The sequence below is a fragment of the Lampris incognitus genome, chromosome 1 (assembly GCF_029633865.1).
Source record: "Lampris incognitus isolate fLamInc1 chromosome 1, fLamInc1.hap2, whole genome shotgun sequence".
Taxonomy (NCBI): domain Eukaryota; kingdom Metazoa; phylum Chordata; class Actinopteri; order Lampriformes; family Lampridae; genus Lampris; species Lampris incognitus.
Window position 1 is genome coordinate 22,849,628 of NC_079211.1, and position 14,847 is coordinate 22,864,474.

A 14,847-nucleotide genomic window follows, 5' to 3' on the forward strand; every position below is an offset into this window, starting at 1 on the left:
TGATGTTGGAGTAGACCCTGTCCAGTGTATTTGCTCCCCTAGTAGCACACTTAATGTGCTGATGGAATTTAGGGAGCACTGCTTTTAAATCAGCGTGGTTAAAGTCCCTCACTATGATGTGAACAGCCTCAGGATACAAGCTCTGGTTGTTGCTAATGGTGTTATGTAAATGTCCAAGAGCCGAACTAGCGTTAGCATCTGGTGGAATATACACAGCAGTTATGACCACAGTAAACTCCCGGGGAAGATATATGGGCCTGCATTTAACAGTCACGTACTCCAGGTCCGGGGAGCAGTAGCTGTCTACAGTCTTTGTGTTGGTACACCAGTTGTTGTTCACATAGACGCATAGCCCCCCTCCTTTGGTCTTACCGGAGTCTTTGGTCCTGTCGGTGTATTGTGCGGCCTGCTATCTCAGTAGCTGTATCCAGTATGAATGAATGAAACCAGATCTCTAATAAGCAGGATGCAACTGTCCTTGATGGTCTTGTCCGTTGCAACCTGTAACTTCAGTTCGTCCATCTTATTTGCAAGAGATCTAGCGTTGGTTAGGAAAATACTAGGGAGCGGCGGCTTGTGTGGCCGCCTCCTTAGCCTCACCAACACGCCGACTCTACAGCTAGTCTAGCAGGAGGGGCCCTCAGATTTTGAGGTACCCCTACCCGAGTTAGAACAAAACACAACCATGTTTTTTCATAGCCCATATGTGTCCCATTAATTAAATGGATGGTTGTGGAACTTTATTTTTTGTGGGATATAAGTTTTTTGGGCCATTCTTTAGACCTACCCTAATATCTGAAAAAGAGCCAAATTAGGCCAGCCTCACTTTTGCCTTCTGTCCCTTCACCGCCTCCGCCCCCCGCCAGCGGGGATGGTAAACCACGGAGAACCCGGACTCCTGGCTCGCCTAGCTCCTGTGGAGTTAGAAAACAACGAGACAGGAGACGTGAGAGTAGACGTAGTCGAGGTAGTTTACTAGCTCCAACTTTGCATGTCATACATTCGACAACAACACTGAACTCTGTACCGGAAGCGGAAGTGCATTATCTCTTAGGTGAATGTCTCTAGTTATATAGATGTGGGTCACCACACAGGCCCCCCCAGAATTCACCTACACAAAACAATGCAAAACAGCAAAAGCGCAAGTCATGAACATAAAAATAGACTCTACAACAGAACAGTCAATGACATAGTGCAAAGTCACGGGGAAAACAAGTGACGAGTCGGGGGGCGGACCCTGCGGCCATAACGGCTGCGCTTCACAGGAGGGGAAACAGATGGGGCCGAAACCCGGGCCATAGGCGGGGCCGAAGCAGGAACAGAGGCAGGTGCCGGGGCCGACCTAGGAGGGCGTCCCCGCCGCGGGGGTAGGGCCAATTGCATTGGCTCCCCAATGTCCAAGTGAGCGGGCTTGAGACGGTCTATCGCGACCTGCTCCGGCCTGCCCCCCATGTCCACCACAAAGTTCTTATCCCCCGCCTCCAGGACGCGGAAGGGCCCGTCGTATGGGGGCTGCAGCGGGGACTGATGGCTGTCGTGCCTAATGAAGACGTACCTCGCCGATGGCAGATCCTTGGGGACGTAGGACCGGGGGAGGCAGTGTTGAGACATCGGAACGGGAGCGAAGGCACCGGCAGCGCTCCGGGATGCACTGAGGTGAGAGGCGGCCGACCAGGGAGCCGTAGCATCCGGAAGAAACTCCCCCGGAACTCGCAGGGGCTGGCCATACACCAGCTCAGCGGAGGAGGTCTGGAGGTCTTCCTTCGGGGCCGAACGCAGGCCGAGCATGACCCATGGGAGCCGGTCCATCCAGTCGCAGCCAGTGAGGCTTGCCCGCAGAGCGGCTTTCATGTCCCGATGGAACCGCTCACAAAGTCCGTTGCTCTGCGGGTTGTACGCCGTAGTGCGGTGGATCTTCATCCCCAGGTGCTCAGTGACCGCCGTCCAGAGCTCTGAGGTAAACTGGGAGCCCCGGTCGCTCGTGATGTCACCCGGTGTGCCGAAACGGGCCACCCAGCAGCCGATGAACGCCCGTGCTACCTCTGCTGCCGTCGTGGAGGACAAGGGAATAGCCTCTGGCCACCTGGTGGCCCTGTCCACAATAGTGAGGAGGAACGTATAACCACGGGAGGGGGGCAGGGGACCCACCAGGTCAACATCGACGTGGTCAAACCGCCTCTCTGGAACCACAAACGGCGCCAAAGGGGCCTTGGTATGGCGGTGCACCTTGGTGCGTTGGCACGCCACACACGAGCTGGCCCAGGCTCTAACATCCTTACGGAGCCCAGGCCAAACAAACTTGACGCTCACCAGCTTGGTCGAGGCCTTCTCTCCCGGGTGGGAAAGGCCGTGGACGGTGTCGAAAACTCGGCGCCGCCAGGAAGTAGGCACCAGGGGACGCGGTTGACCGGTGGAGATGTCACAGAGGAGGGTGGTGTTGGCCGCGTCGAACGTCAAGTCCTCCAGCCGTAGCGCCGTAGGGGTCGACCGGTAGTCTTGAACGGTCGCGTCCTTGGCTTGGTCCGCTGCCATAGCGGCGTAGTCGAGTCCCAAGTGAACGGCGTTAACAACCGCCCGTGAAAGGCAGCGACGGAGTTATCCTTGCCCGACACGTGTTGTATGTCCGTGGTAAACTCGGAAACCGCCGCGAGATGGCGCTGCTGACGCCCAGACCACGGTTCTGAGGTTTTGGCCATACAGAACGTCAGCGGTTTGTGGTCCACGAAAGCGGTGAACTGTCGGCCCTCCAATAGGAACCTAAAGTGTCTGGTTGCAAGGAAGAGACCCAGTAGTTCCCTATCAAAGGTGCTGTATTTGCGCTCGCTCTCACGGAGTTGTTTACTGAAGAACGCCAACGGCTGCCAGCCCCCCCCCCCACCCACTGCTCACACACGGCCCCCACGGCGTAGTCGGAGGCATCCGTTGTAAGGGCTATGGGGGCGGCAGGCGACGGGTGAGCTAGCAGCGCAGCGTTGGCCAGCGCGGTCTTGGCGGCCACAAAAGCCTCGTCCATCCCCGAAGACCAGTCCAGCTCGTCCTTAGACTTCTTACCCCGCAGGGCCTCATACAGGGGACGCATGATGTGGGCGGCACGGGGCAGGAAACGGTTATAAAAGTTCACCATGCCCAGGAATTCCTGCAGCGACTGTACAGTGCGGGGGCGGGGGAACATGGTGACAGCCTCAACCCTGGCAGGGAGGGGAACGGCCCCCTGTGGAGTGATGTGGTGCCCGAGGAAGGTGATGGACGACTCCCTGAACTGACACTTAGCTGGGTTGATGATGAGGCCGTGTTCGCTGAGCCTGTCGAACAGCTGTCTGAGGTGCGTCATGTGTTCCTCCGCCGACGCGCTGGCCACGAGGATGTCGTCTAAGTACACAAACAAAAATGGCATGTCGCGGAGCACAGAATCCATAAGGCGCTGAAACGTCTGCGCCGCCCCTTTAAGGCCGAAAGGCATACGTAAAAACTCAGAGCCCAAAGGGTGTGATGACAGCCGTTTTTGGGACATCCAGTGGGTGGACCGGCACTTGGTGATACCCCCGCACTAAGTCGATTTTGGAATAGATGGCAGCGCCCGCCAGGTGGGTAAAGAAATCTTGTATGTGCGGTATGGGGTACCGGTCGGGGGTCGTGGCATTGTTTAGGCGACGGTAGTCCCCGCACGGGCGCCAACCCCCGTTGGCCTTAGTAACCATGTGAAGAGGGGAAGCCCACGGGCTGTCAGAACGGCGGACAATGCCGAGGCGCTGCATAGTCGAAAACTCCTCCCTGGCTATTGCGAGCTTGGCCGAGTCGAGGCGTCGGGCCCGGGCGTAAACTGGGGGGCCCACTGTGGTGATATGATGTTCCACGCCGTGCTTGGCCACCGCCGAGGAGAAGGTGGGTGTGGTGAGCTCGGGGAAATTTGCGAGCAGGCGTTGGTATGGATCCCCGGTGGAGAGTGTGTTAGCGAGGCATAGCGCTCCAGCGCCCCCAAGCTTGCAGGGGTATGACGCAAAAGAGACGGCATCAATCACGCGACAGTTTTTAACATCCACCAGCAGGTTGAAAGCACAGAGGAAATCCGCACCTAGGAGCGGGGTGGATACAGCAGCCATCACAAAGTCCCAGCCGAAACGTTGGCCGCCAAAACACACGTCCACATGTCTGATACCGTACGTCCGAATGGACGTGCCGTTGGCGGCGTCCATCTGGGGGCCGTGACTGTCGGTCATCGTGTCCACAGCTTGTGCTGGTAGTATGCTGCGTTGAGCGCCAGAGTCAACCAGCAGCCGCCGGCCCGACAAGGAGTCTCTGATGAACAACAGCTTGCAGTCACGGCCGGCGCCCATAGCCGTTAACGAGCGCCGGCCTTGGCGTTTCCCTGAACCCTGTAACTGCAGGGTTTGCGACACCGTTTTGCTTTTGCCCCAAACCTGGCATGGTAATAACAGAGCCCGTCGTCAGGTTGGCGGCGGGCTGTCACCGCAGCCGCGGTGTCCATATAGTCGTACACAGGTGGTGGTGGGGCGGTCTGGTGGGGTAGCAGGGCATGCACAAACTGTTGCCGGTTGGCCAGGAAAACCCTGTCTGCTTCAGCAGCCAGAGAACGGTAGTCCTTGGAGGCGGCGAGAGGAGAACTGGCCAGTGCTGTGCGTACAGGTGCGGGGAGCTGCCTCAGAAAAATGTGTGTGAAAAGAAAGGTCGGATCAGCCGATCCCAGCACAGACAGCATTTTTTCCATTAACTCAGACGGTTTGCCGTCGCCGAGGCCATTCGGGGACAGTAAACGGTCTGCCTTCTCCAGCTCCGACAGTTCAAATAGTTTCAGGAGGAATGTCTTTATAGCATCGTACTTGCCAGCAGCTGGCGGAGCTTCCAACAGTGTCATTGCTCGCGCCGTTGTCGATGCGTCTAACGCCGCCACTACGTGGAAGTACTGCGTTGCATCCTGCGTTATCCCTCTCAGCAGGAACTGGGCTTCCACATGTTGAAACCACGGCCGTGGATTATGCTGCCAAAAGTCGGGTAGCTTCACAGTAGCGGTGTAAATGCTAGCGTTAGCAATAGCCATGTTGTTAGCACCGGCGTCGTCGTTGTCAGACATACTCGTATTAGTAGTTCGATCACGTCGGGGTCACCAATGTGGAGTTAGAAAACGACGAGACAGGAGACGTGAGAGTAGACGTAGTCGAGGTAGTTTACTAGCTCCAACTTTGCATGTCATACATTCGACAACGACACTGAACTCTGTACCGGAAGCGGAAGTGCATTATCTCTCAGTGAATGTCTCTAGTTATATAGATGTGGGTCACCACACTCCCTTTAATATATGTGCGTGTGTGTTTTAACGGAGTACTTCTCACTTTCTCCCACCACAACTGTTCATATCACATACACTGGGAGCTAAGCGAGCTGATTAAAACTAGATAATGCGCCAATACTTCTGAGGGAAATCCGAAATTAATGCACATCCGAATCATGTACCGCAGAAGACGAGCTGATTTCCTCCGTAGTCTCCGCGCTGAGGTCGACACACAGCCGGTAAGAGGCGTGACGTCACAACGGGAGCAGGAAGAGGACCCAAATGCGGACAGCGCGGGGGGGGGGATTCAGATAGCGGAGACAAACTGGGATCGAACAACGCTTTACTCAAACAACGAACTTACAGACAGAAGGGAAGGCTCGCAACAGATCCGAGCGTAAAAATAAACGCATTTTAAAACCAAGTATAAACGGGGTTCAAGAGTCAACACGTGTGTCCGTGCGTGTCTCTTTGAGACGATCCGACGAGGAATCCGGGCAACCGGGGGAAATATATACATAGGGGAGCCAATCAGGGAGATTGGGCGCAGGTGCGCAGGACAGGGCGAGAACAGACAAGCCAATCGGAGAAAGCGGGGGGTGGGGGGGGAGGAGGATTGGGCACAGGTACGCAGGACATGGCAGGAACAGCACAGCCAATCGGAGAAAGGGGAATAGGTGAGTGAAGCCGGGCAATCAGGAGCAATCAGGGTCACTCAGGCAAACGGGCGCAGGTGAGCCGAAATACCAATCAGGGGATGGGGAACGGACGGGCCCCGATGACCCATGACACATGAGTGACCGTGAAGTGCTGCTCTCGACCCAGGACGTTCAGGTACAGTACACCGGCCAGCTGCTCTCCCCAGATCTCTGAAAACGTCGCAGCAGATTTACAAATAAGCGTTACTAACATAAACTGGCCATACAATGGAACTCTGCATGGTCACATTCTCGCCTGTAAAAATATAAAAACTTAATGAAGTGATATATTAACACTCTTATTAGCGAAAATAACAACTGCTTTTAGCTTGCTTTAAAATTCCCGTCAGTCGTCGCTGGCGGTAACCTGCGCCAGGAATGTGTTGTGTACTTGCGGGTGACTTGGATTGCGTACGTCTCTCTCTTGTTACCTTGACGTCATTCAGCGAAATCATCTGTGCACTTACCGGATCGTGTCGGTGGGGCTTGACGTCAAGGTAACTAGAGAGACGTACGCAACCTAAGTAACCCGGAAGTAGTAACCCGGAAGTACACAGTACATTCCAGGCGCTGCGAAATGCATCCGGGTATTTCTCGTGTACACAAACTTCACATACTATGTAGTTTTTTTAAAGAACTTTATTAACAAAAGTGAACAAAAATAGTATACAACAATGTCAATCAACAATAGTCACATTATTAAATGTATACAACATTAACACATATATTATCATAAACATTAACATAAATACGCCAGGGGGATTGTATAAAGTAAAACAAATAAATTACATACTTAACTAAATATTTTGTAAATCATAAAGTGCTTATATGTTTTTACAGCTTTTTTATTTTCACTATCAGATATTGAGGAAATATATTGTTTGATATACGCAGACAGCTCAGGAAAATTAGGTTTCTTGCTAGAGAATTTAGATCTGTGAATATAAAATTGTGTTAAGATAATTAGCAAATTGATTAAATGATACTGAGAATCGAGGTTCCAATCAAATTCAGTATATCCAAACAATATATTTTTCCAACTCAGGGTGAAATGAGGGTAAATATGATCAATAATCAAACGAGACAACCTACTCCACAGTTGTTTAGTGTGTGGGCAAGACCAAAATAAATGAACCAATGTTTCATTAAACAAACCACAGAGAGAACAATTCACATCAATGTCCTTCTTAAGTCTCTGCAAATAATGATTAGTTGGATAGAATCTATGAATAATTTTGAAAGATATTTCTTTTACTTTATTAGTCAAGAGGAACTTATGAGGTAAAAGCCAAATTTTTTCCCAAACAATTTTTTCACCAACAAAGGCAGACCAATAAGATAAGGCAGAGGGTGATCTAATAATATCTTGTTGAAACAGTTGACGAATAATCTTGTTTTTGTTCTTGGTGTTCCATGAAAAGCATGCTTTCCCAACAGTTGTTTCAGTTACATCTACTGATATAGGGAGATTAACATTCACATTAACACCTTTGAAAATTGAAACAATACCAGAGGGAACAGCATCAAAAACAATAGAAAATTATTTAGGTGTAACAGGGAATCTATAATGTTGAATGAATTCAACATAATTGTAAAGTTGCCCATGTTGGTTAAACAACTGACTAATCAAAAGAATATTGTTGTCAAACCACTGTTTGAAAAAGATAGATTTGTTTTTATACAGCAAATATCTATTATTCCAAATAAAAAACCTGTGAGGAGAAAAGTTGTGTTTGTAAATTAGACACCATGCCAGTAACATTTGTTTGTGGAACGAAGAAAGTTTGAGGGGGATTTTGTCAATGTTATAGTTACATAGAAGCAAAAATTTAAGACCACCAATTGAAGAAAAGACAAAATGGGGAATGAAATTCCAAAGAGAAGATGGACATATAAGGTAACGTCTGATCCAATTTATTTTAAAGGTGTAATTTAGTGTGGAAAAGTCTAAAAAATTAAGGCCACCATTATTGTATTCGCTCATCAGAACAGATTTCCGAAGATAATGGGTGCGGTTTTTCCATACAAAATAAAATAATATTTTATCTATTGTTTTGCATATATGACTATCTATACCTAATGACAGTGCAGCATATGTTAATCTTGATATTCAGCCTTTGAGAGGAGAATTCGGCCCCTTAAAGATAAGTCACGTAAGAGCCACAGATTGAATTTTTGTTTAGCTTCGTTAATTATTGGATTGAAGTTAGTGTCACATCTTTGGGATTCATTTTTATCTATAATGATACCTAAATAAGTAACCGAATTTTTAACTTGAATATTGGAAATTGAATCAACACAACTGTTATGTATGGATGAGGCTATTCTACCAGTGACCACTAGGTGACACCTGTATTCTATATTGCTGTTGTCTGGGTTGTAACCAACAGAAGAGTTCCTAGTAAAGCATGGAAATGAACAGCCGTGTGTGCGTTGTGGTCCCTGCATCGTGTGTGAAATTGTTTACACCATAGTGTTATTAGCCAGCTACATAATATAAATTGGCGACGAGATGTGGAGTAGAAACTTTTAGGCACCAAAGTAGCCGTGAAAAGGAAAGTTTTCCACTTGTTTGGACGAAGTCATCCATGCAGTTGTAGCTAATGCTAGCATGGCGCTAGCCAACTGACTAAACTTGCTAGCTGATGATGAGCAGTGGCAGCGGAGAAGAAAGGGAAAAGGAACCAGAAGGACGCATCATGGCGGGAATTATTGGCGGTATGGAACCATTTGAGGAATCCGGTGAACAATGGGCAACGTATATTGAGCGTTTTGAGAATTATATCCTGGCTAATGAGATCAGGGATGCTAAGAAGGTGCCGGTTCTATTGAGTGTGATAGGGCCAAAGACCTACGGATTATTGCGCAGTCTGATTGCTCCAGATAAGCCTGGGGAGAAGACGTATGATGACATTGTAAAGGTGTTGAAAGGACATTTCGCCCCCAAACCGATAGAGATAGCAGAGAGATTCCGTTTCCACAAGAGGAATCAGGAGGACGGTGAGTCGGTGGCTCAGTATGTTGCTGTGCTTAAAGGACTTTCCGAGCATTGTGAGTTTGGTGGCTACTTAGAGGATGCACTGCGGGACAGGTTTGTTTGTGGACTGAAAAGTGAAACGGTTCAGAAGCGCCTGTTGACCGAGGACAATTTGACCTTTCAGAAAGCGGTCACGTATGCAGTTTCAGCAGAAACAGTGCCGCGTGACGCACAACAGTTGAGCGGCTCGTTAAAGGTAAATGCCGTTCTCTCTCAAACATCCCATGCCAAATGCAGGCGGTGTGGAAAGACAAATCATAGTGGTGATAACTGTTGGTATAAAGATAGAGACTGCCATCAAGGCGGCAGGAAAGGCCACATTGGTCGCATGTGTAAAAGTAAACCCAAGAATGACTATGGCAGAGAGAGGAAATACAGATAAGGGAAACCGGAGTTTAAAGGCAAAAGCAACAAATCCAAACACAGTGGGAGAGACAAGAAGAAAGTGCATTGTGTGGAGGCCAGTGACAATGAAAGTACAAGTGAAGGGACTAAATCTGACAATGATAACAAATTGCCATGTTATGCAATGTTTCGTAAGGGTAAATATTCACGTATATCTGTGTTACCTGAAATAAATGGTAAGAAAATTGAAATGGAATTAGACACAGGGGCTGCTGTATCTTTAATTTCATGGGAACAGTATAAAAGTACAATGAAAAAGGTGCCATTGCAGCCTACTGATGTAGTCCTTAGGACGTATACAGGTGAACCTTTGTTACCAGAAGGGGTTATTAATGTGAAAGTAAACGTGAATAAGCAAACAGCTGAGTTACCATTGTATGTTGTAAAAGTGAATGCAGCTCCACTATTTGGTAGAGAGTGGCTGAGAGCTATTAAGCTTAACTGGAAAGACTTAAAAACTGTGTATGGTGTACAACTTGAAAAGAAAGACAGTTTAGATGCTGTACTAAAGCGGCATTCTGCTTTGTTCTCGGATGGGTTGGGTTCAATGAAAGACATTAAGGCGAGAGTGACTCTTAAACCTGATAGCATACCCAAATTCTGCCCACCACCTAATGTGCCCTTTGCTCTGAGATCCAAAGTAGAGGCTGAACTGACCCGCTTCACTGACCTTGGCGTGATCTCACCAGTGGAGCATAGTGACTGGGCCACACCCGTAGTTCCTGTCAACAAGAAGGATGGCACGGTGAGACTTTGTGGTGATTTCAAAGTCACCCTCAACCAAGCACTCTGTGTGGACAAGTATCCTATTCCACACATTGAGGATCTCTTTGCATCGCTAGCTGGAGGTCAACGCTTCAGTAAACTGGACTTGTCAAACGCATACCTACAGATGGAAGTAGTGGAGGAGTCGAGGAAGCTACTGACTATTTCCCACACAAAAAGGACTTTTCTGCTACAACCGCTTGCCCTTCGGTATTGCGTCGGCACCAGCGTTGTTCCAGAAGGCTATGGATCAAGTGCTCGTTGGATTGCCATTCACACACTGTTATCTCGATGACATTCTGGTTAGTGGGCCAGATGAAGAGACCCACCTGAAAGCCCTGGACGACATTCTCACGAGACTGGAGGAGTATGGTCTCCATGTCAAAAAGGATAAGTGCATGTTTTTCCAGGAGTCAGTAGAGTATCTAGGTCATATCATCGATGCTGCCGGGCTCCACAAGTCGCCAGAGATGGAACGCGCTGTTGTGGAGGCACCGGCACCCACCAACGTTAGCCAACTACGCTCGCTCCTCGGAATGATAAACTACTATGGACGTTTCATCCCGGACCTAGCAACCATCCTGCAACCACTGAACGCACTGCTGCACAAAGGGAAGAAATGGCAGTGGACTACAGCTTGTGAGGCAGCGTTCCGAAAAGTGAAAGAGCTCATGGTATCTCAGAAGGTGCTAACCCACTACAACCCTGAGCTGCCCCTCCGTCTAGTCTGTGATGCTTCACCCTATGGGGTAGGGGCTGTACTCTCTCACGTCATGCCTGATGGTGTAGAGAAACCTATCGCTTATGCGTCAAGAACACTCCGCAAAGCAGAGCAGAACTACGCCCAGATTAAGAACTACGCCAGACTATCCCCAGCGAGAGGCGCTGGGGATAGTCTTTGGCATACGTAAGTTTCACCAGTATCTCTATGGTAACAAGTTCACTCTACTCACAGACCATCGCCCGCTGACCTCCATTCTCAGTCCAGTGAGGAGTACGCCATCGATGGCCGCAGCCCGCATGCAGCACTGGGCGCTCCTCTTGTCAGCGCATGATTACACTATAGAGTATCGTAAGGCTTCAGCACATACTAATGCAGATGGACTGTCAAGGTTGCCACTTCCGGACACTCACGATGACAAGATAGACACCGTAGATGTGTTTTACATGTCACAGTTAGACACACTACCAATCAGTACCACTGATATCCGAAACCACTAGATCTGACCCTACACTGTCTCGCGTACTAGAGATGGTCACTACTGGACATTTTCCAAACACGAAAAACACAGATACTGAACTGTCTGTTTTCCTGACTCGTCAAAATTACCTCACAATCCAACAGGGATGCCTCATGTGGGGCACACGAGTGGTAGTGCCACCCAAGCTACGGCCCCGGGTGCTCAACGAGCTACATACAGCACACCCAGGGGTAGTGAGGATGAAAAGACTGGCACGGTCGTATGTCTGGTGGCCAGGTAGTGACTCTCAGATCGAGCTCCAGGCCAAATCCTGCCACTCATGCCAGCGTAGTCAGAGAGAACCGAGTCTTGCCCCTCTACATCCATGGATGTGGCCTTCCAGTCCTTGGGAAAGGATTCACGTGGACTTTGCTGGTCCATTTGAAGGACACATGTATCTTGTGGTAGTAGATGCTCATTCTAAATGGCCCGAGGTGCAAATCATGGATAGCACCACAGCAAGCAAGACCATCACAGTACTGAGGGGCCTTTTCAGTCGCCACGGCCTTCCTCACATTCTCGTAAGCGACAATGGACCCCAGTTCTGTTCTGAGGAATTCGCCACATTCCTGAAAGCCAATGGAGTCAAGCAAATTCGCTCAGCGCCGTATCACCCTGCTACGAACGGCCTGGCCGAGCGCTTTGTACAGACTTTCAAACACGCCCTCAAATCCTCCAGGGGCGCCGCACCAGTGCAACAGCGGCTCGACACATTCCTGTTGACGTATCGCAACACCCCGCACGCCACGACAAAGGAACCGCCGGCTATGCTGTTCACAAGGAGCATGCTACGCACGCGACTGGACTTTCTCAAACCCAGTGTGGCTGGGGTTGTTCATCGCTCTCAAGACTCACAGCAGCAACGCCGTCAACAACACTCCAAGGCCAGACACTTTGCAGTCGGTGAGTCTGTCCTTGTTCGTGATTACCGGAAGGGGGAGGAAAAGTGGACACAAGGAGTTATAATGACTCAAACGGGACCAGTGTCATACGAGGTCAAGGTGGGAGCACAGGGAGTGTGGAAACGCCATGTGGATCAGATGTTGACTCGAACAGAGCAGGCACACGCGGACGCTGCCAGCTCTGCAGTCCACCTTCCTACCAGCTTCCCTATGTCACCTCAACGCAGTGCTGGTGGTACTACACGTCACCTCGGTACCCCTGCATCTCACACTGATGAGAACACTAATCCAGTTCCAGTGGCTATCGAGCCCAACGGAGACACCTCACTCCAGTGAACCAGCTGGTGCTGGACCTACTAAGATAGCGGAGACTGTTAGACACTCGCGCTATCCGGTGAGACATACTAAACCACCTGCACGTTACTCTGCTGAGTAAACACATTGATAATGTGGTAAAGAGACTGAGACTTTTGAGTATAAAAATATTGGGAAACAAATACGGGGTCTGAATGTATACCGGAAAATAACATTGTTTTGAATGTACTTTTGGGAAGTAACATTACGCCTTTGTCACTTAATCTTTGTTCCGGGAAGTGATTTTTGCATTGTTGATGTACAACATATTTTAGTTGGGAGGAGATGTTATGTATGGATGAGGCTATTCTACCATTGACCACTAGGTGGCCCCTGTATTCTATATTGCTGTTGTCTGGGTTGTAACCAACAGAAGAAGAGTTCCTAGTAAAGCATGGAAATGAACAGCCGTGTGTGCGTTGTGGTCCCTGCATCGTGTGTGAAATTGTTTACACCATAGTGTTATTAGCCAGCTACATAATAACAACAATCTTTGATAGCTAATAATTCACATTTTTTAAGATTTAAATGAAGGCCCGAAGCTTTAGTAAATTGTTCTATAATATTAATAGCTAAAGGTACTTGGGAGCTGTCTTTTAGAAATAAAGTGGTGTCATCCGCTAGTTGACTAATTACAATAGTTCTATCAGCAATGGAAACACCTTTCAGATTACTACACTTAATATGGTCACATAAAAGTTGGGCAGCGAGTAGAAATAAATATGGCGATATCGGGCAACCTTGACAAACGCCACGTTTGACCTCAAACCTGGAAGATGACCCATATTTAAGCTTGATTGAACAGTTGGCATTATTGTAAAGGGTTTTAATTGTATTGCAAAAAAAGTCTCCAAAACCAAATTTCTTTAACGAATGAAAGAGAAAAGTATGTTCCACCGTGTCAAAGGCTTTAAAGAAGTCTAAGAAGAGCAAAAAGCTGTTATCAGAAATGAGGTGTGAGTAATCAAGTACATCTAAAACTAGTCTAATATTGTTGGTGATGTGTCTATTAGGCATGAATCCTGATTGTGCTTCATCAATTATGGAATCTAGAACTTTCTTGATTCTTCTAGCAAGAATCATGGCCAATATTTTATAGTCATTATTTAGAAGAGAGATTGGGCACCAGTTGTCAATATAAAGCGGATCTTTGCGTGGTTTAGGAATTAATGTAATAAAACCTTGAGTCATACTTGCAGGTAAACAACTGGATGATAGGCTTTCATTAAACACTTGTAGAAGAAATGGTGCCATCTGCTGTGAAAACAATTTATAGAATTCAGAAGATAAGCCATCTGTTCCCGGAGATTTGTTCTCCTTTAAATAATTAATACAGTTGCTAACCTCTGTTAGTGATAAGGGGAGATCACAAAGATCTCTTTCAGAGTCTTTAAGTCCAGAGGTATGCTGTAGTGAATTCAGGAACGTTTGAGTATTATCTTCAGAGTATTCAGATGTGTACAGGTTTTTATAAAAAGTAGAACAAAAATCAGATATTAGTTTTGGGTCATCTGTTATATTATCATTAATTTTTAGTTCATTAATGGTATTAATTTTTGCACGATATTTTTCTAGTTTGAAAAAATATGCAGAGTTCTGTTCACCCTTTTCTAGCCATTGTGTCCGCGATCTAATAAACGCTCCTTCTGCCCTTCTTTTATAGATCACATCAAGTTTCTCTTGTGACTCATACAATTTAATTTTGTCTTCTTTTGTTAAGGCGTCTGGTGAAATTTAAGAGAGTAAAGAAATATCTGTGATAATGTTCTGTTCTTCTAATTTCGGCAAGATTACTTCCATAAGTCCTAAAATATTTCGCTGATTCATACTTAAATAGCTCCCAGTTTAATATGAATTATTTATTTATTTTTGCCTTATCAAAGTAAAGCGTTATCAATTGTGAAATTTTCATTTTAACGTCCTCATATTTAAAAAGAGAGTTGTTCAATTTCCAATATTTGGCTTTGCAGCTTTTATCAGAGGGAAACAGATTAATTGATATGTAGATAGCCTTATGATCACTTAAGGGACAAGGGATAACATTTACTGTGATATCTTGTTCGTTAAAATGTTTGGAAAATAACCAAAAATCTAAACGAGAAAGCCTTGTGTTTCCTTTGTTCTTCCAAGTGAACGTTACCGTATCTGGGGATTTGAC

The 14,847-nt window shown here is 47.7% G+C and overlaps 1 pseudogene; it reads left to right on the top strand.

Moving 5' to 3' along the window:
* The first annotated feature begins 9,974 nt into the window (after positions 1 to 9,974).
* On the top strand, positions 9,975 to 14,427 carry LOC130109689 (uncharacterized protein K02A2.6-like; annotated as a pseudogene).
* Positions 14,428 to 14,847: the final 420 nt, after the last annotated feature.